Here is a 23,055-nt window from a genome sequence, read left to right on the forward strand (position 1 = left end):
CAGAGTCTTTTGTGTTTTCATACCAATTTAAAATTATTTGTTCTAGTTCTATGAAAAATGCAACTGATATTTTGATAGAGATTGCATTGAATCTGTAGATTGCCTTGGGTAGTATGGTCATTAAAACAATATTAACTCTTAAAATCCGTGAATACAGTAAGTCTTTTCCTTCTGTGTGTGTTGTTCTCAATTTCTTTATCAGCATCTTATAGTTTTCAGAGTACAGGTCTCTTATTTCCTTAGTTATATTTATCCCTAGGTTTTTTTTGTTTTTTTTTTTTTTGTGATGGGGTGGCAAGTGGGATTATTTCTTTAATTTCTTTTTCTGATGTTTTGTTGTTAGTGTGTAGAAAAGCAATAGATTTCTGTGTATTAATTTGTATCCTGTAAATTTGTTGGATTCGTTAATGAGCTCTGGTAGTTTCGTGGCATTTTTAGTATTTTCTGCGTATAGGTCTATCATCTGCAATAGTGCAGTTTTATTTCTTTCCTTCCAATATGGATTCCATTTATTTGTTGTCCACTTTGATTGCAGTAGTTAGCGCTTCACATTCTATGTTTAATAAAATTGGTGAGTGGTGAGTGTATTTTTCTTAATCTTAGAGGAACTGCTTTCAGCATTTCACTGTTAAGTGTGACATTAACTGTATGTTTATTATCAGTTCAGTTCAGTCAGTCAGTTGTGTCCAGTGCTTCATGATGCCATGGACTACAGGATGCCAGGCCTCCCTGTCCATTACCAACTCCTTGAGTTTGCTCAGACTCATGTCCATCGAGTTGGTGATGCCATCTAACCATCTCAACCTCTGTTGTCCCATTTTCCTCCTGCCTCTAATCTTTCCCAGCATCAGGATATATACCAGCAAGTCAGTTCTTCACATCAAGGGGCCAAAGTATGGGAGCTTCAGCTTCAACATCAGTCCTTCCAATGAATATTTAGGACTGATTTTCTTTAGGGTTGTCTAGTTTGATTTCCTTCTGTCCAAGAGACTCTCAAGAGTCTTCTCCAACACCACAGTTCAAAAGCATCAATTCTTTGACCCTCTGCCTTCTTTGTGGTCCAAATCTCACACCCATACATGAATACTGGAAAAACCATAGTTTTGACTAGATGGACCTTTGTTGTCAATGTAATGTCTCTGCTTTTTAATATGCTGCCTAGGTTTGTCATAGCTTTTCTTCCATGGAGCAAGAGTCTTTTCATTTCATGGCCGCAGTTGAGATGGTTGGATCTGCAGCGATTTGGGAGCTCAAGAAAAGAAAGTCTGTCACTGTTTCCATTGTTTACCCATCTATTTGCCTGGAGTGATGGGACTGGAAGCTATGATCTTAATTTTTTTGAATGTTGAGCTTTAAATCAGCTTTTTCACTCTCCTCTTTCACTTTCATCCAGAGGCTTTTTAGTTCTTTTTCGCTTTCTACCATAAGGGTGGTGTCATCTGTATATCTGAGGTTATTGATATTTCTCCCTGCAATCTTGATTCCAGCTTGTGATTCATCCAGCTGGGCATTTTGCATGATATACTCTGCATTAAGTTAAATAAGCAGGGTGATGATATACAACCTTGACATACTCCTTTGCCTATTTGGAACCATTCTGTTTTTCCATGTCCAGTTCTAACTGTTGCTTCTTAACCTGCATACAGATTTCTCAGGAGGCAGGGCAGGTGGTTTTTATTCCCATCTCTTTCAGAATTTTCCATTTTGTTGTGATCCATGCAGTGAAAGGCTTTCACAAAGTCAATGAAGCAGAAATAGATGTTTTTCTGGAGCTCTCCCACTTTTTCAATGATCCCATGGATGTTGGCAATTTGATCTTTGGTTCCACTGCCGTTTATAAATCCAGCTTTAACATCTGGAAGTTCTCAGTTCATATACTGTCGAAGGCTAGGTTGGAGAATTTATGGTCTTTATTATGTTATGTTCCTTGTATACTGATTTTGTGGAGAGTTTTCTCATAAGTGAATGTTGAACTATTTCAAAAGTTATTTCTGCAACATGTTTCTTGTGTGATTTTTTATTCTTTAATTTGTTAATGTAGTGTACTACTAGGGTCTCTGGCTACAGGGCCCTAGGGGTCCTGGGGTTAGTGTCTATGCAGTGGGTTGTGGGTTTGGGTCCTAGGGCCCTGGGCTGAGTGGAAAGGACTGTGTCCTGGACTGACTGTGGGCTCAGGGCACCTGGAAGCAGCTTGCCTACTAACAAGTGGCTCTGTGACCCCAACAGCTATTACTTGGTGTGCAGTATCCCATCACTAGAATCAGCAGGCTGGTGGGTGGGGCTAGTTCAGTTCAGTTCAGTCGCTCAATTATGTCTGACTCTTTGCGACCCCATGGACTGCAGCATGCCAGGCTGCCCTGTTCATCACCAACTCTTGCAGCGTACTCAAACTCATGTACATTGAGTCCGTGATGCCATCCAACTATCTCATTCTATGCCGTCTCCTTCTCCACCTACCTTCAATCCTTTGAGTCAGCTCTTTGCATCAGGTGGCCATGTATTGGAGTTTCAGCTCCAGCATCAGTCCTTGTAATGAATATTCAGGACTGATTTCCTTTAGGATGGACTCGTAGTATCTCCTTCCAGTCCAAGGGACTATCAGGAGTCTTCTCCAACACCACTGGTCAAAAACATCAATTCTTCAGCACTCAGCTATCTTTATAGTCCAACTCTCACATCCATACATGACTACTGGAAAAACTAAAGCTTTGAATAGATGGACTTAGGTTGGCAAAATAATATCTCTGCTTTTTAATATGATGTCAAGGTTTCTCATAGCTTTCTTCCAAGGAACATGTGTCTTTTAATTTCATGGCTGTATCACCATCTGCAGTGATTTTGGAGCCCCCCAAAATAAAGTCTGTCACTGTTACCAATGTCTCCCCATCTATTTGCCATGAAATGATGGGACCAGATGCCATGATCTGAGTTTTCTGAATGCTGAGTTTTAAGCCAACATTTTCACTCTCCTCTTTCACTTTCATCAAGAGGCTCTTTAGTTCCTCTTCACTTTCTGCCATAAGGGTGGTGTCATTGCTTATTTGAGGTTATTGATATTTCCCCTAGCAATCTAGATTCCAGCCTGTGCTTCTTGCAGCCCAGCGTTTCTCATGATGTACTCTGTGTGGAAGTTAAATAAGCAACATGACAATATACAGCATTGACCTACTTCTTTCTTGATTTTGAAAAAATCTGTTGTTCTTTGTCCAATTATAACTGCTGCTTCTTGATGTGCATACAAATTTCTCAGGAGGCATGTTAGGTGGTCTGGTAGTCCCATCTCTGAGAATTTCCCACAGTTTGTGTGATCCACACAGTCAAAAGTTTTGGCATAGTCAATAAAGCAGAAATATATGTTTTTCTGGAACTTTCTTGCCTTTTCAATGATCCAACGGATGCTGGCAATTTAATGTCTGGTTCCTCTGCCTTTTCTAAATCCAGCTCAAACATGTGGAAGTTCACAGTTCACGTAATGTTTAAGCCTTGCTTGGAGAATTTTGAGCATTACTTTGTTAGCGTGTGAAAAGAGTGCAATTGTGCAGTAGTTAGAGCATTCTTTGGCATTGCCTTTCTTTGGGATTGGGATGATAACTGACCTTTTCCAATCCTGCGGCCACTGTTGAGTTTTCTAAATTTGCTGGCATATTGGGTGCAGCACTTTCACAGCATCATCTTTTAGGATTTGAAATAGCTCAACTGGAATTCCTTCACCTCCACTAGCTATTTGTAGTGATGCTTCCTAAGGCCCACTTGAATTCACATTCTAGGATGTTTGGCTCTAGGTGAATGATCACACCATCATGATTATCTGGGTCATGAAGATCTTCTTTGTACAGTTCTTCTGTGTATTCTTGTCACCTCTTCTTAATATCTTCTTCTTCTGTTAGGTTCATACCATTTCTGTACTTTATTATGCCCATCTTTGCCTGAAATATTCCTTTAGTATCTCTATTTTTCTTGAAGAGATCTGTAGTCTTTCACATTCTATTGTTTTCTTCTATTTCTTTGCATTGATCATTGTGGAAGGCTTTCTTACCTTTCCTTGCTATCTTTGGAACTCTGCATTCAAATGGGTATATCTTTCCTTTTCTCCTTTGCTTTTTGTTTCTCTTCTTTTCACAGCAATTTGTAAGGCCTCCTCAAACAGCCATTTTACCTTTTTGCATTCTTTGTCTTGGGGATGGTTTTGATTCCTGACTCCAGTGCAATGTCATAATCCTCTGTCCATAGTTCTTCAGGCACTCTGTCTAACATATCTGATCCCTTGAAACTATTTGACACTTCCACTGTATAATCATAAGGTATTTGATTTAGGTCATACCTGAATGGTCTAGTGGTTTTACCTACTTTTTTCAGTTTAAGTCTCAATGTGGCAATAAGGAGTTCATGATCTGAGCTCCTGGTCTTGTTTTTGCTGACTGTATAGAGCTTCTCCATCTTTGGCTGCAAAGAATATAATCAATCTGATTTCAGTGTTGGCCATCTGGTAATGTCCACATGTAGAGTCTTCTCTTGTGGTGTTGGAAGGGTGTTTGCTATGACCAGTGTGTTCTCTTGGCAAAATTCTATTAGCCTTTGGCCTGCTTCAATCTGTACTCCAAGGCCAAATTTGCCTGTTACTCTAGATATTTCTTGACTTCCTACTTTTGCATTCCAGTCCACTATAATGAAAAAGACATCTTTTTTGGGTGTTAGTTCTAGAAGGTCTTGTAGGTCTTCATAGAACCGTTCAACTTCAACTAGTGCTCAAACCAAGTACCAGCATTAATAAGCTTGATGAAGGTTTCCAAAATGATTATTGCCAGCACCAGTGTCCAATGGTAGAACAAGGTCCTCAAAATGGCCACCACCAGTGTCTGTTTGCCCATGGTAAGCTCCATTACCTCCTACCTTTCCAGGAGACTCACCAAAATCAGCATGGGGTGTGACCCAGACTCCTTTCAAATTATTGCTTTTGCCTTGGGTCCCCGAAGGTGTGAGATTTTGAGTACACCCTTTAAGAGTGGAGTCTCTATCTCCCTAGCCCTCTGTTCCTCCCAGAAGTAAGCCACACTGGTCTTCAAATCCAAATGTTATGGGGGCTTCTCTTTCCATCACAGAACACCTGGGCTGGGAAACCCAATATGGGACTCAGACTTGTTCTTGGGGAGAATATTTTCAATTGTAATTATTCTTTTGATATTAGGTTGCTTAACTGGGGATATATATCTTTTGGGGGGAGAGGGGGGTTGGTATGTGTCTTGACTGTACTGGAACTCTGCCCCTCCTGTCCATCTCCTTGTGGTTTCTTCTTTATATGTTTAGTTGTAGAGGATTTTTTGATGCTAAATTCTGTTTTTTTCTCATCACTGGATTCTCTGTAAATAGTTGTAATTTTGGTGTGTCCTTAGAGTGGGAGGCTCAGGTTCTTCTTACTCTGCTATCTTAGCCAGTCTCCTCCCAAAGTATTATTTTAAATGGATATTTTTCAAAACACAGTAAAGAGGACAACTGTAAATAATAATACATGGTTATATTGTTGTATATATACTATATACTATAGTATGTATAAAACACATTTTTTTTTATTCAACATAAATTGCCTTGACTTGAGTGACTAAGAGTTATTTGAGGCGTTGAAAGTATTTATATTTATTTGTATGTGATATACATAGTTTGGGAATGTGTAATTATATAAATACCCATATTTATACATATTTGTATTCCTCTAGAGTAATTTTCTAGAGATAATGAATTCATTTGTGAAGTCAAAATGCTATATCATAAAGTTATTTGTTTATTTATCAGTTTTAAATTATGGAATCATGATGAAAAATTATAAATTACTATTTAAATTTAATAATTTAGCAGATTATGTTTGGTCAGAATACTTAAATTACCTAAATTCAAATCACTAAGGATAGACATGAGATCAGATGTTAGTTAATTTTTGAACTCTAATTTTAGCTAATAAAACTTTATTTTGTATTAGATATTTAATAATAGGTTATATTTTAGTAGAAAAAACTTGGGACTTCCCTGGTGGCTCAGTGATAAAGAAACTGCCTGCAGTTCAGGAGACCTGGGTTTGATCCCTGAGTTGGGAAGAAACTCTTGAGGAGGACACGGCAACCCATTCCACTACTCTTGCCTGGAGAATCCGATGGACAGAGGAGTCTGACAAGCTATCGTCTATAGGGTCACACAGAGTCAGCCACAACTGAAGCAACTAAGCAGCTGAAGAAAAATTGCATCATTTAATTTGTGAAGATTTTAGAAATCAACAGTAAACAGAGGCCACATGGTCTACCAATATACCACATTCTCCATTGGTAGTGATCCACACTGCAGGTATAAAAAATACAGATTAGAGAATTAAGGGGCTTCCCAGGTGATGTTAGTGGTAAAGAACCTGCCTGCCAATGCAGGGGACATAAACGACACTGGTTGGATCCCTGAGTTGGGAAGATTCCTCTGGAGGAGGGCATGGCAACCCACTCCAATTTTCTTGCTTGCAGAATCCCATGAACAGAGGAGCCTGGCAGGCTATAGTCCATAGGGTTGCAAAGAGTCAGACACGACTGAAGTGACTTAGCAGCAGTAGAACCTATTAGTAATGCTAGCATCATAAATATTTACCTGTCCTGGGCCAGTGGTCTCTACTGTGGAGTAATACTTCAGTTCAGTTCAGTTCAGTTCAGTCGGTCAGTCATGTCCAACTCTTTGCAACCCCATGAATTGCAGCACAATAGGCCTCCCTGTCCATCACCAACTCCCAGAGTTCACTCGAGTCAGTGATGCCATCCAGCCATCTCATCCTCTGTCGTCCCCTTCTCCTCCTACCCCCAACCCCTCCCAGCATCAGAGTCTTTTCCAATGAATCAACTCTTCTCATAAGGTGGTCAAAGTACTGGAGTTTCAGCTTTAGCATCATTCCTTCCAAAGAAATCCCAGGGCTGATCTGGAGTAATGCTTCAGTGCAGCACAAAAAGAAAGAATCAAGCTGCTGCTCATTCTTCATTTTCTAGTAAGAATAAGGGCGAAGTGAGGATCCTAAACTAGACAGGGAATAGATATAGAATAGATATTCTGTTTATGAATATGTCCAGCCATAAGTTCATATGAGTGGCAAACCTGATAAGTTACCACGTGTGAAACAAATAAAAGCAAAATACCATCACAGTAAAAGTGTTCACTTTGTAAAAAGGCAAAAGATCTAAAACAATTTTAATTCATGGCTCAAAATATGCCTTCACATGGCTCATTTTCAGATTGGTCACACCTCTACAGTGGCTTTTGCTACCAGTGACTCAACGGTGGAAAGTCTGTTATTGTTTATAGCTTATGTCTCTCATCAGTCTTCAGAAGATTTTGACATGTTGCATTTATTTGTGCCAAATTTAGTGGATAGTTCAGACCTTTATCTTTGTTATCTGTCACAAAATAGACAGTGGATTAAATTTTTCCAAAAATAAACTGTAAATTGAAAAATAATACTGTAAATAAAAGTGAACATGTTCAATGACGGAGCTGTGATTTTGAATATTTTTTTCAACCAGAGTTTAAGAAAAAACGAGGGCAGTATAATCAAATGTAAAATGAATTGGTCAAAAATTCGATAGTATAAAAAGATATATGTATACTGTTAAAAATCAACTTTACTCTGAGGCATATTTGCCCTGAGATATTTGTGAATTTCTTAGCACATTTACTTAAAATAAATATATTTACCTGTTGGTAATCTATGTTAGAATTTCAGTTTATAATCGCTAATTGAGGTTTTTCTATCTATCCAGGGACTGAAACTTTATTTTTCTTTTGCTTCTGAAATTCTAGTATCTAAAACAATGTATGGAGCATAATAGAAATTCACTAAATGTTTATTAAGTGAATAAATATTATGCATGGGAATAAAAATAATGAATATTTTGCCTGCCTATATAAATATGAAAGATACAGCATATGTATATATGTATATGTAGACAGATACATATAAATACAATTGTTAATGGGGTGAGGGGGTTTGTTAACTGGATTAACTGGGTGGGAGGATTGTTAATCATACATATATATATAATTGTTAACTGGGTGGGGGGAGGGTTGATGGTCCTAGGGAAGAGAGCTTCAAATGCATTTTCCCCAAGCATTGTTCTAGCTGCTGGCTTGTCAGCCCCCTCACCATATGAGACCCGCATTTTCTCTGAATGTTAAGAACCAGACATAAATATTACTCCACAGCCTACTTTATTTAATTTAAATTTCTTTCACATTGCTCAAATTTTCCAAAAACACATTTTCCACCTCCTCTTTTTTACAGTTTCCATGTTTTCCCCTAATGCTAACAGAAACTTTCTTTAGAGAAGGCATGTTGGCTATTATCCATTGACCTCTTCCTTTTTAAGTGTCTTTAGATCAATTTTGTAAAGAATTTTTTTCAACAGGAGTAAAATATATTTCCTTTTGTTACAAAAGAAAGCTTTTGCTTTTAATGTGTTTTAAATTTATTGGTAACATGCAAAATGACAATCCTTTTCATTTATCAAAAATTCTAGTTGTAGCTTCACATTTAGAAGTCAAATTCAATTTTGACTTATAGGAACACTCAAATTTCAAAGAACTTAGCAAATTAAGAAAACATTAGGATACCACACAAAGAATTCCTTGAGAAGATCTGATGCTTAGAGTCAGATTTTCCCCCTCCTTTAGAGAAACAGTGATTAAAATGGACAGGTATTTAGTTCCAGAGAATGGAGTTTAATGTTGCGTGGTGTATGTTAACCAATTAAAAGTGAACTCTAAGTTCATCTATTTGTTACTAACAAATTTTCACTGTATTATCTGCTAATATTGTGCTGCTGAGTAAAAAAATATCACGGTTCCTGTTCTTGATCTGGTAGGGGAGGCAGATGATAAACAAGCTGGAAAAGTGACTTGGTATTTAAAATGAGATGCAAAGACTTTTTAAGGAGATGGCAATGAAGTGTGCCTTTTGTTAAGAATTAAGTTTACATAGGTTTCCATCAACAGTTATGAGTGCAGTGATATATACAAGGCTCTAAGACAGACATAAAGATACATAAAAGAAAAATAACAAATTTGGGCCACAAGGAGGTTGCTGAATAACATCCATGCCTATTTAGAAGGATTATTTTGAATTCTGTGCTTTGCTGAAAGTGAAAAGTGAAAGTGAAGTCGCTCAGTCGTGTCCGACTCTTAGTGACCCCATGGACTGCAGCCCACCAGGATCCTCCATCCATGGGATTTTCCAGGCAAGAGTACTGGAGTGGGTTGCTATTTCCTTCTGGTACATGCTAAATTAAGCTTTTAACTTATCAGGCATTATGTAGCTAATACAAACTTAATTTTAATCCCCCTCTTTTTTCCAAATAGCATTCTTTTTAGAATTGATTGGGGGTTGTGGTATTTTTACTTTTAACAATGAAAAAGAATTGCTGTGAACTCAATAATGCTTAAATGTTTTACTCAGAGGATACTTGCTATATATTTGAAGTCTACATACCTGTAATGCACATTATCTATGTAATATGATTGCAGTGGCTCATTGTTAAAACTAGAAAACATCACTATATTTACCTAAACTGGGAAAGCATTAAATTTGACATTATTTTGTGGTGATAGAAAGTCTCATACAATTAAATTTGTGTGACCCTTCAAATATGTGAAAGATTTGTTGAATGTGTGCATAATACACACTGTTATTCACATGTGATATATATATATATATATATACTACATATGATTGAATTTTAAAAAACTCATTTAGCTTTGAAAGCAACATTTTGACACAAATGAGATGGCTTTTGTCTCCATGATGTGGAACTCAAGGCTTAGAATGATTTTAGCACTTCTCCATATCACACATTAGGCTTCCCAGATTGTTCAGTGGTAAAGAAACTGCCTGCCAAACAGGAGAGGTGGATTTGATCTCTGTGTCAGGAAGATGCCTTGCAGAAGAAAATGGCAACACACTCAAGTATACTGGCCTGGAGAATCCCCATGGACAGAGGAGCCTAGCAGGCTACAGTCCATGGGGTCGCAGAGTGGGACATAACTGAGCAACTGAACAACCATATCACACATGTGAGAAACAAAGGTAAAGACTGCCCTTCAGTTTGTTAATGATTATTCAGATTCACATTAGTTTCTTAGGCTTAATTTGTACTCACATAACCTTGAAATGTGCCTTTAAAAGGCACCGGCACATTTTCTAGATTATGTTATCAACATATTCATGTAATTACCAATAACAACCTTGAATTTTTGACTTTATTGCAATGAGACTTGAGGGAGGTAGGCAAATGCATTTTGAATTAAGCAAAGAAGAAATTAATCATCTACCTTGGGATATAAATATTCTGCAGTGTGTGATGGTCTAGGTGAAATCCTAGTCAGGTACTAGGAAACGTTCTGTGTTTTCTCATATTTTTCCCAAGCCATGAGATTCTGTGCACTGATATGAATGATACTGGTAATGTTGAAATGAAGTGCTTTAAGCTTCAGTTCAGGAAGTTTAGTTGTCATTGGCTTTAAATAGATTTCATGCCTGAATTACAAAGCATTCTTTAACTTGAACCATAGGCACTTCTAGGCTGGAAGGAAGATGTGCAGATCACCATGGGGAATTTAGGCTAGCTCTCTTCATCCTTAATTTTAAATGAAGCTTTAACGACATATTACATTCTGTTGTCATCTCAGTTAATCAAGCATCCCGTTAAATTGGGAATTGATGCTTTATTGGCTTTAACAGATTGCACAATGGAAAGATTAACTGAAACAATTAGACACTATTCAGCAGCCTGAAAGCAAATAATGTCACCTGCCAGAAAAGATGGAAACAGCAAGTGAATTATCCCAGAAATGTATTTCTTATGCTCTGATTCCATGTTGTTTGACTATTCATAACTGCCACAGACTGAAAGAGCTTGAAATGGACTTGCTTATAGGAATTAAATGATGAAACTCACAGAGTGAAATGAAAAAGGGAAAAAAATCTCAGTAGTTTGGAACCATAAAAATTATAGTTTTATAAGATGGATTTGTAATTTTTAAAAAGTGTAGTTTAAAAATATAATGGGAAAAAAAAACTAGAAGCAATTTCTCTGTTGACATGTTTCTCTCATAGGTTCTTTGCTTGATTGTTTGGAGTGAAATGTTTGACATAAACAATGCTTCTTGAGTATCCAGAAAATACCTAAAGGTTGGTGAAAAGGTGTTTTTTTGAGGGGTATTTGTGATTTCAGTGTGGGCTTTCCTGGTAACTCAGGCAGTAAAGAAACTGCCTGCAAGGCAGGAGATGTGGGTTTGATCCTTGAGTTGGGAAGATCCCCTGGAGAAGGAAATGACAACCTAACCCAGTATTATTTCCTGGAGAATTCCATGGACAGAGGAGCCTGACAGGCTACAGTCCATGGGGTCACAAAAAGATGGACTGCTGCTGCTGCTGCTGCTAAGTCGCTTCAGTCGTGTCCACCACTGGGCAACTAATACTTTCACTTCACTGTGACTCCAATATAACTTAGATCCTGTTTTCCAGTCTAACTATGATTTCATCTGCTCAGCAACATTGCCTTTTCCACTTTCACAATGGTTGTGTTTCTTCCAACAGAAAAGTCTTTTCTGACTGATCATTATAAAATATTTCCAGACCTATAATGTCCACTCCACATTCAGATCCTCTGCTATGTCATTTCCAGTTTAAGACATTAGAGGTAATGACTTCATTTATATTGGAGAGCTGCTTTTTATGTGAATAATTCTCACTGGGGCTAGATATTGTTCAGTTGCTCAGTCATATCATAACTCTTTGTGGCCCCCTGGACTGCAGCACGCCAGGTTTCCCTGTCCTTCACTATCTCCCGGAGCTTGCTCAAACTCATGTTCATTGACTCAATGATGCCATCCAACCATCTAGTCCTCTGTTGCCCCCTTTCCCTCTTGTCCTCAATCTTTCCTGGATTCAGCGTCTTTTCTAATGAGTTAGCACTTCGAATCAGGTGGTCGACGTATTGGAGCTTCATTTTCAGCATCAGTCCTTCCAAAGGGGATTCAGGGTTGATTTTCTTTAGGATTGACTGGTCTAATCTTCTTGCAGTCCAAGGGACTCTCAAGAGTCTTCCCTAGCACCACAGTTTAAAAGCATCGATTTTTCGGGGCAGATGAGGTGTCAACTTAAAAATGCATATCTATTTTTTCAATTCAAAAGGATCGTATTGCCTCTTCATTATGATATCAAAGTGGATATAATTTAATGGATTAATAGTTTTACACCATAAAATGAAAAACCATTACCAGTTAGGGAATACTAATATTTGGGCATGATATTTTGTCACTTTTTATTCAGAATTCTGTCATAATTAAGGCTATTATTTGTTGAATCTTTTTTTGATGCTGGATATTGCACAGTTTTTTCACATAAGACCACTTTCGTGTGTTCACTATAAAAAAGAAGCAAACGGAAGCTTAGGCAAATTCAATTCCTAATGTTTCAGAGCTGTAACAATATGGTTAGACTGAAAATACTAAACTGGTGATACTAGGGGACTCTCATACATTGCTGATGTGTGTGTATAATGGTATAACCACTTGACAGTTTCATTTTCTCTACTAAGTCTGAACACAGACATATCCTATGAAACAGAAATGCTATATCCAGATAAAAACTCAAGAGAACTAAATTCACACATGCAAAAGTCATAGTGCTACTATTATAATGAAGGTTTTGAGAGGAAGATATGATGAAGGAAGTCCCTGTGTCTCAGTCTGGCTTCAGCTTCTTTGAGCATTAATTTATAAGAATGCTCTCTAAGATTGTGTGTGTGTGTGTTAGTAGCTCAGTCCTGTCCAACTCTTTGCTACCTCATTAGCCTGCCAGAGTCCTCTATCCATGGAGTTTTCACACAAGAATACTGGAGTGGGTAGCTGTTACCTTCTCCAGGGGTTTTTCCCTACCCAGGGAGCAAACCTGGGTCTCCCACGTTGCAGGCACACTTTTTACAGTCTGAACCACTAGGCTAAGCCCCAAGAGAGTCTGTGAGTAAGATAAAAAGTGATACCTGAAAACCATGGGACTCAGGGATGTTGAAAATTTTAGTATGGGGCTTGCATATTTATTTAAGGAATGACATTTTGCAGATATTGGAAAGCATAAATCAGAATATGCCTTTTAAAATTCAAGCAATAGGAGTATGTGATCTGATATCTTTTCCAACTTTGTGATTAATCATCTATATGTACTTGCATAATACTACTTGCTAAGGATAAATACTTTGAATAACTAGTAGGCTAAAATTTTGCTTTCATAAAATGATTTACAAAAAGAAAGTTTCTGTAATGCACTTTGGAGTCTAAACCTCATATTAAGTTTTACTCTTGAAAAAAATCTTTTCTTTTGTTTGCAAATGTAATTTTTTGAAAAAGGACTTAACACCTGGGTAACATGAATTTCATTTTAATTTTGCTTTGATCATTTATTTATTAGAATCTGGTACATATTCTGTTTTCTATCTGTATCCACTGAACTGCAACAAAAAATGGAAATGCATCCAATCCTTTTACTTCTTTTCCCTCCCATGGGGCTCAGTGGTAAAGAATCCACCTATCCATGCAGGAGACTTGGATTTGATCCCTGGGTCAGGAAGATCCACCGGAGGAGAAAATAGCGCCCCACTCCAGTATTTTTGTCTGGGAAATCCCATGAACAGAGGAGCCTGTCGGTCTACAAGGAGTCCATGGGGTGGCGAAGAGTTGGACATGACTTAGCGACTGAGCATAATGAGCACAAAGCCCACGTGTATGTTTCAAATATATCATGTATAGGTAATATGGCAGTGTTCCTTGATCCACAGGTGAAACGCATAGTACAGCTTAAATGAATCAGCACAGTATATCCTCTATATCTAGTGAGTCCAATACGAGTAGTATTTTAGGACTTTTGGTAGGAGTTAATGGATACAGATCCTTTCTCTGGACATTTTGTGTGCTTGAAGGACTAGAATAGAATTGCTGTCTTTATTGTGCTATCATGATTTGAGACTGAATTTGACTTTGGAGTCGGACAGAGCTAAAGTAGTCTCTCTGTTTCTCTATCTCACACACAAACATGAGATGTGGAGTCTTTATAAACTGAACGCTAACCCTGACACATCTCTTGACATTCAGCCATGTGAAACAATCATTTCCCTGCATCTTTTGCTAGTTTGATTTGGTATTATTAAATTTCCAATCAGAAGTGTATAACTGATATCATATTTGGTACCAAAAATGAGGTTTCACACATAACAGGCTCTAAAGTACTGGATTGCCTGAAATCTGTTAGGATATGGTAGGTAAGAAATTGAAGATACTAATTATTTTAATTGTTCAACATATAGTTAAATGATTTTTCTTTTAGTACAGTTCTCAAATCATGTACCTACCAAGACTTAGGGAAATTGAGTCAAAAAGGTTTCTAATACTGAAATCTCTTCTAAGAGAGAGCCAAACTTCCTTTACAACTGTTTTCTGAAGTCAGAGAGAGAAGCAAAGTTTTGCTAATGGTTGCTTTTCTGTTTTTGGTCTACAACCCAAATTTACTAAGTTTGATAATTCAAATACTTGAATGGGTCTGCTGCATTTCAAGAAAATCCTTTCCTGTCTGAGCCACCAGGGAACTCCCTTGAGTGGTCAAAAAAGCTTAATTTTTACATTGAGGTGAAGATAGTGTTAACAGGGAATTAGGAGCCTTTGTATGAGAAATTATGGGGAACTCACACCACCCTTATGGCAGAAAGTGAAGAGGAACTAAAAAGCCTCTTGATGAAAGTGAAAGAGGAGAGTGAAAAAGTTGGCTTAAAGCTCAACATTCAGAAAATGAAGATCATGGCATCCGGTCCCATCACTTCATGGGAAATAGATGGGGAAACAGTGGAAACAGTGTCAGGCTTTATTTTTTTGGGCTCCAAAATCACTGCAGATGGTGAATGCAGCCATGAAATTAAAAGACACTTACTCCTTGGAAGAAAAGTTATGATCAACCTAGATAGCATATTCAAAAGCAGAGACATTACTTTGCCGACTAAGGTCTGTCTAGTCAAGTCTACGGTTTTTCCAGTGGTCATGTATGGATGTGAGAGTTGGACTGTGAAGAAGGCTGAGCACCGAAGAGTTGATGCTTTTGAACTGTGGTGTTGGAGAAGACTGTTGAGAGTCCCTTGGACTGCAAGGAGATCCAACCAGTCCATTCTGAAGGAGATCAGCCCTGGGATTTCTTTGGAAGGAATGATGCTAAAGCTGAAACTCCAGTACTTTGGCCACCTCATGCAAAGAGTTGACTCATTTGAAAAGATCCTGATGCTGGGAGGGATTGGGGGCAGGAGGAGAAGGGGACGACAGAGGATGAGATGGCTGGATGGCATCACGGACTTGATGGACGTGAGTCTGAGTGAACTCTGGGAGTTGGTGATGGACAGGGAGGCCTGGCGTGCTGTGATTCATGGGGTCGTAAGGAATCAGACACGACTGAGCAACTGGACTGAACAGAATTATATGCAACTACCTAAGTGGTGCTAGTGGTAAAGACCCTCCTGCCAATGTAGGAGATGCAAGAGACAGATTTGATCCCTGAGTTGGGAAGACTTCCCTGGAAAAGGGCATGGCAACTCACTCCAGTATTCTTGCCTGGAGAATCCCATGGACAGAGGAACTTGGCAAGCTACAGTCCATAGTGTCGCAAAGAGTCGGACACGACTGAGTCAACTTAGCAAGCATGCAAGGAATATATGACTTCACTGGCCTTATCCAGGAGCATTATCTTAAGTCTTCCCTGAATGATAGAATAGCTAAGTCCTCACATTGTGGAAATGAAACCAAAATAAAGACTTAGGAAAAAAATATAAATATGCATATTTTACCAACCAATCATTAATTCGAGTTGCTCCAAGAGGTAGACTTCTTTAAAAAGATCCAGGTAAATGACCAGAACACAGAAGACCCATAACAACTACTATGAGGGAGAAACCTCTAATTCTAGACCCAAGGTCTTTGATTAAGTATGATTTCTGGGTTGGATTATTGGAACATGGAATTGGCCAAATATAAATAGACCTAGAGCTACCTGTGATTTTAAAGGAGATGTTTATAAATAAACCCAAGACTATCAACCTATGAGTACTCAATTGTGTATTTCTTAGGTACCCAAACTAAAAGAGAATGGGATGCTCAAAAAATACAGCTTCAATTGGATGGTCTATCAAATGCTAACAGTAGTTGTTTACATAGAATTAAATTGGCAAAGGTTATTCTCAATATTGGCAGAATTAGGGTTCATGGAGAAACTGGATCAAGGAGGCCTTTACCCATGTTAAAACCAATACTGCCAAATTGGCCATTCAGACACGAGGTCATTCGTGAGCAGTAATTGCCTATGATTTCTGCTTAGGAGATGATATGTGATGTGTATCAGTGACTGCTGTGTGTTGTTTCCCACTTTTCTCACAATCAAACACAAATTTTTATTGGAAAATATTAGAGTATGTGGCTTCCCAGGTGGCTCAGTGGTAAGGAATTGCCTGCCAATGCAAGTAGATGCAGGAGACATGGGTTCGGTCCCTGGGTCAGGAAGATCCCCTGGAGAAGGAAATGGCAACCCACTCCAGTATTCTTGCCTGGAGAATTACATGGACAGAGGAGCCTGGCGGTCTACAGTCCATAGAGTTGGACATGACTGAGCGGCTGAGCATGCTCGCATTAGAGTACATTGGAAGTCAGTAAGTTATAATTTATCCCTAATTTAGTAGGTTATCAAGAGTTCAATGCAAAACTAATAGGACTAGCATCTTCCAGAAATCCTGCATGCAGAACTGATTGCAGTACATTTAAGTAAGGGAGGAGCCAGCAGGTTTCAAGTGAGTGCTTCTTATTGAGTGTATATTTGGGAGGTAGACAAATACACGAAGCACACCTGCCACCTTTGCTTGGTGTCCCAGCATCGGTCACTCTTTCTCTTCTCTCTGCTCCTCTTTCCACCAAAGAACCATTTGTTTGAGACAGGCTGGCTTCAGTGTAAGCTCTAGGGTTTGAGTACATTATTTGGTTTACTGTTGTAGGTGTTGCTGAAACTTTCACAGACCTGAAAGAACCTTTGGAGGTTGGGAAAAAACATCCCATCTCCTTCATAGAACTTCTTGTGTTTTAGCCCCTTCCTTCCTGCAAATGTTTGTTCTAATGTGACCAAAAGGAAGCATTTCCTACCCAAGGAAATGTCACTCTAAAATCATTTGGTAAGAGAGGTCAGATGTATTGTTTCAGCAAAGTGTTATTAAATATACATATATGTGTATAGTATATAATGTTTTTACTGAATGATCACAGATAAATAAAGGTAGCTATAAATAGTATAATTCATTATTTCCAAGCATTCTTTCTTAATGGGACCTTTATGACTAGATTCAGGGCAGAGAGAAATACCTAGATAAGTAGGTTTTTTTTTTTTTTTTAAGTTCAAAGAATATGTCTTATGAAAAACAATTCTCAAAGATACTGTTATGTGAACTCTTTCTTGTCATGTTCCTTTCAGGGCTTGTGAAGATTTATAAAAAGTAACTATATATTAAAGGATTTATGTGCACAAGGAAAAAGCAAAAAAGAAAAATTTTGCAATATCCTCCCTGAGGGAAAATTTTTTATTGTTATTTATTGAGCTGAGAGTGATTGAACTAGGTTTACTATAAAATATAGGGCTGGATGTAGTCCCTGAACCTTGCAAAGAATTCAGATTTGAGAGGTGTTTTAAATTTATATTGAATGGTAAATGTTTCTCTTTTTGATCTCATTTATATCAAATATGCCCTGTGAGTTTTTGATGCTTGCTAGCCAGCATTCTGGTTAATTGTTCAACTTCAGGGAAATGTATCCAGTGACTTCTCTTGTGAGCTGTAATCACACTGGTTAAAAGATTCATGGGGCCCATTCATATCTTGTTTAGCACCTTCCATGGTACAGATCAGAGTGTGGAGTCTACCTTGCCTTCAGAAGTCCTCTTGTGCTTGGATCCTCTCAGTGGGGCACTGAAAACAGGCTGAGCATTTGGTTCCTCATTTCCCATTACAGTCCCGCTGAATTTCAGTTGGCCAATGATGAGACACTAATGTTTACCTAGATTATATTTAAGGAGGAACTCAATGAAGTACTTGAAAGAAAACTGCTAAGAGAAAAACCTTCTGGGGAAGAACTTTTTATTTTGCTATTCACATGTATGAAATCTAGGTATGTATCATGAGACTGTTTAAGACAATGAACCTGATTTTCTTTCTGCTTCACAGAAAGGGTAGCAGATTGGTATAAAAACATGCCTTGTGAGAAGCTTGGCATGGCTTCCTATAGAGTATGCAAGGATGTAACTCTACCAAGTGAACAGTGAGCTTCACTGGAAAGACTTCAGGTACGGTGGGTGGGGATTGGCTAAGCTGCATTCAAGTCTTGCCTTTTTGTGCACTAATCTTCTCCCCACTGCATGAGCATAGAGTATGTCTGGGCTTAAGAGAAGGACACAAGAAAGCCTTAGGGAACTGATGGATGGTAGAGGGCATTTCTTATCCTTTCATTTTGGCCTCATGCTTAGAATTAAGAATTGTTAACATACTTATGGGATCAGATTATCTAGATAAAGATTCATAACAATAAGGGCTTCCCAAGTGATGCAGTGATAAAAAATACACTTGCCAATGCAGGACATTCAAGAAACTTGGATTCAATCCCTGGGTTGGGTAGATCCTCTTGAGTAGGAAATAACAAACCACTCCAGTATTTTTCTGGGAAAATTCCATGGCTAGTGAAGTCTGGAGGGTCACATGGGATCACAGAGTCAGACACCACAGAGCACACACACAAAGTCATCACAACAATTAGCAGTCGTTGTGGGAGGGATCAGACAGGATCACATGTAGGCTTAGAAACATTTCCTCAGGACACACACATATGTGCATACACGTACCACACTAGGTGAGGATGTTTGCAAGTATGGAAAGATCAATATGCAGCATTTTAGAAGTACTGATTTAAGGCATAAGTTTTCTATCTCTCCAGGTCATTTCAAACTTCAAGACTGGAAAGAAGACAAAAAAAAAACCAAAAAACAAAAAACAAAAACAAACCCCTCCAACAGGGAAACTGCAATTGTCACTTCTGTTCTTTATAAGATAGCATGTGCTTACTGTTTAGTGATTTCCTATGCCTTCCTCTTTAGCCGGTTTGTGGGTTTAGGGCTGTGGTTCAGGAGGCCAGGAGAATTAGCTTCATCTAAAGGAAGGTGAGAAGACTAAGCTTGTGATTTGTAGCTCTGAATCTTAGTCGAAGTGCAAGGATGTGGGGATAAAGAAGAGAGCTAGTGATCTAGGTAGAGAATGAACAAGAAAATCAGTTAAATACTAGTGAATATAAACAAACTTGGCATATCATTTACATAATTCAAAATTTAAAAGTCTCAAAGAACAAGAAGTGTTTTTTTTTTTTTAATGGATATTTGTCATAGATTGTAACATCTGAGCTGAATTGAGGGAAGATATGAACTCTTTATTTATGCTGCTTACCTTCAGTTAATATTAGTATTAACAAATATTAATATAATTGTTAATGAGTTACTTCCCTTGGATAAATCTGAGAATGTTCTGTAAATTATGATTTTTCCATTGTATTTCCTTTATAAAATCTGAAAACAACCCTGTTTCCTGAAATATATCTGCCACCAAGTATAGATCTGTATTTTTGACCTCTGTGTGCTAAAACAGAACATTAAAAAATACAAGTGTAATTGAAAATTGCACACTGAATTATGCACCTATATCTTGAAAATAGTTTTTTAAAATATCCATTTTATATATGAGAAGTATATAAAAATTACCTCCACCTTTTCTTTTCCTGATATAAGATGTGCTGTGCTTGCTGTACTTAGCTGTTCAGTTGTGTCTGACTCTTTGTGACCCCATGGATTGTAGCCTGCCAGGCATCTTTGTCCATGGGGATTCTCCAGACAAGAATACTGGAGTGGGTGGCCATGCCCTCCTCCAGGGGATCTTACCAACCCAGGGATCGAACCCAAGTCTCCTGCAGTGATAAGTAGATTCTTTACTGTCTAATCCACCAGGGAACCTGACAGGAAAGTGAAAGTCGCTCAGTCGTGTCCGACTCTGAGATGATATGGACTACACAGTCCATGGAATTCTCCAGGCCAGAATACTGGCGTGGGTAGCCTTTCCCTTCTCCAGGGGAATTTCCCCAACCCAGGGATCGAACCCAGGTCTCCCACACTACAGGAGGATTCTTTACTAACTGAGCCACAAGGGAAGCCCGGAACTCAATATAAGATAGGACTAACCAAATGATATTATCTACTTGAGATGAGGAGGCTTTATGTATCCTTGGAAACAGTCTCATGTGAATTCATGTCCAGCTGGGCAAAGACAACCTGAATTGGTGGGAAAATTAGCAGGTGTGGAGTCATAAACCATTTGTTTCCAAAGCCATATGCTTTTGACTAAGTCACCTAGATTTTATGAAACTCAGTATTCACACTTGAAAATGGGAGATAATATGTCACAGATTGTTGATGAAGGAATTTGGGTTAAGTCAAATTACAGAATGTATGTAAAATGCTTAGGGAATTTCTATCTAATACACTTTTATAATCACCTCAGAGGGAGGTGGAAGACAGATTTTTTAAAAAAATGTAACCTCTGAGAACATGCCCATAATTATTTTTCAAAGGTATTTTCATTAATAATTAAGATACAGTAGATTAAAAACTATGATAGTTCTTGCTTACAGTATGGTTATAATTGTGTATGCATGTGTATGTGTAAGTTGCTTCAGTCATGTCTGATTTTTGCAACCCTATGAACAGTAGCACACCAGGTTCCTCTGACCATGGGATTCTCCAGACAAGAATACTGGAATGGGTTTCCATTTCCTCCTCCAGAGGATCTTCCTGACCCAAGGATCAAACCCACAACTCTTATGTCTCCTGAATCAGCAGGGTGGTTCTACCACTGGCACCACCTGGGAAGCCCTGTATGCATGTGTATCAGCATGCTATTCTAAGTACAGTAAATATATAAACTGGCTAAATCATTCTAGCCTCTATGAGACAAGTAGTATTGTTGTCCTATTCAGTTCAGTTGCTCAGTTGTGTCCAACTCTTTGTGACCCCATGGACTCAGCATGCCAGGCTTCCCTGTCCATCACTAACTCTAAGTATAATATTTAGAATTACTGATTATTGTCCTATTGCTTTATTGCAAATGAGAAAAATGAAGACACAGAGGACTTAAGTAACTTGTCCAAGGTTGCAGGGGTAGTAAATATCAGAGCCATGAATTGAAACCTGACAGCTTGAGCTCATAATATTCGTATTATGCCATATACACTATGCTATAATGCTTCTCACTAAATGTCAACCATAAGTGGAAGTCTTATTACACATGTAGCTAAGCATAGATGAAAATAGTTTCTTTGTTGATAGGCTAGTTCTTCAGTGAGATCCTAGTATCCATTTAGCGATTGTATTTTGCTCTATTGAATGATCATTGTAAGGGTGAAGAGGACTAATTGTTAGTTTATGGAAAAAAGATCAAAGTCTATAGTTTGCTGTGTGGACCAAAATGAAATTTTTTGACTTTGTAGATAAAAAGATCATGTTTGATGTTTCACTTATCTGGTTTCAGATGTACTATTTCCTGAAACTGAAACTTCAAAAGTTAGTTTCTTTAGTAAATGATAATGGATTTCTAAATTAAAATTCCAGATTTGTTATCTCATATCTCTTTGAACTTGGAGCAATTGCTTAGCTTTTTTTATGTCTCTTCAAATCACAACAATTAGTGACAGTTATGATTGGAAGTCTGTGGTATAGGATTATAGAAGTTGTAAATGATTCAAAGCATAAAGCATATATAGTGTTTAGAATCCCCAGTTGTTTTATTTCCATTGTGTCTCTGCAGACAATGAGTTGAAAAGTTATTTAGCCCATTTTTGTAATTATTTTTACAACATACAATGACAAACTGTGATCAATAGACAGTGTGCCTTCATTTTCCAGACCAGCCAAATAATTACACATGAGATTTGATCACAAAAAGCTTAAAGACTTAAAGAAAGTGCTGCAACATTGTTCCATGAAATGAATTTCCTGTGTCTTAAAGAGCTCCTCATGTGTCATCTGATTACTTCTAAGGCTCTGCTGTATTGTCTTTTGTTTCCCTAGTTGTCATTCAGTTCAGTGGATTGTGTGTGTGACTTGAGGTTAATTAAAATCAATGATAAATTATAAATTGAGGTGCAAAAATCAGGGCAGCAATGAATGCGAAAATTTCAAACTAGTTGTACAAAGTCTATGGGACTCCAAAAATATAGGACATTGTCAAAGATAAAAGCAAAGACTTGTGGGAAGTGTTAAGAGTTTATGCAGTAAAACTGGCATCTACTTTTTGGTTCTAATTATATTCTCAAATATAAAATTCAGAAATCACTTTTACATACATAGAATAATATTCAGGTACTGCAGCCATGTAAGGGAGCACATAAACACAAGCAATAATAACACAATGTTGTAATTGACATGTGCATTTATTTTTGCTTTCAAATCTGTTTAATAGGACATCCATGGCAAAAATAATGTTAGTATATTTTCCTCAGATTTCACATCTTTCACATATCTTTTATTTATTTTTCTTCTTGGCTTTAAAAATTAATTAATTTATTTTAATTGGAAGCTAATTACTTTAGAATATTGTGGTGGTTTTTGCCATACATTGACATGAATCAGCCATGAGTGTACATGTGGTCCCATCCTGACGCACCAGCCCTGAGCACCCTGTCTCATACATCGAACCTGGACTGGTGATCTGTTTCACATATGATAATATACATGTTTCAATGCTATTCTCTCAAATCATCCAACCCTCACCTTCTCCGACCAAGTCCAAAAGTCTGTCCTTTACATCTGTGTCTCTTTTGCTGTCTCGCATATAGGGTCATCGTTATCATCTTTCTAAATTCCAAAAATGTATGTTAATACTTTGACTGTGT

The sequence above is a fragment of the Oryx dammah genome, unplaced genomic scaffold (genome assembly GCF_014754425.2).
Source record: "Oryx dammah isolate SB20612 unplaced genomic scaffold, SCBI_Odam_1.1 HiC_scaffold_3, whole genome shotgun sequence".
Classification (NCBI taxonomy): Eukaryota; Metazoa; Chordata; class Mammalia; order Artiodactyla; family Bovidae; genus Oryx; species Oryx dammah.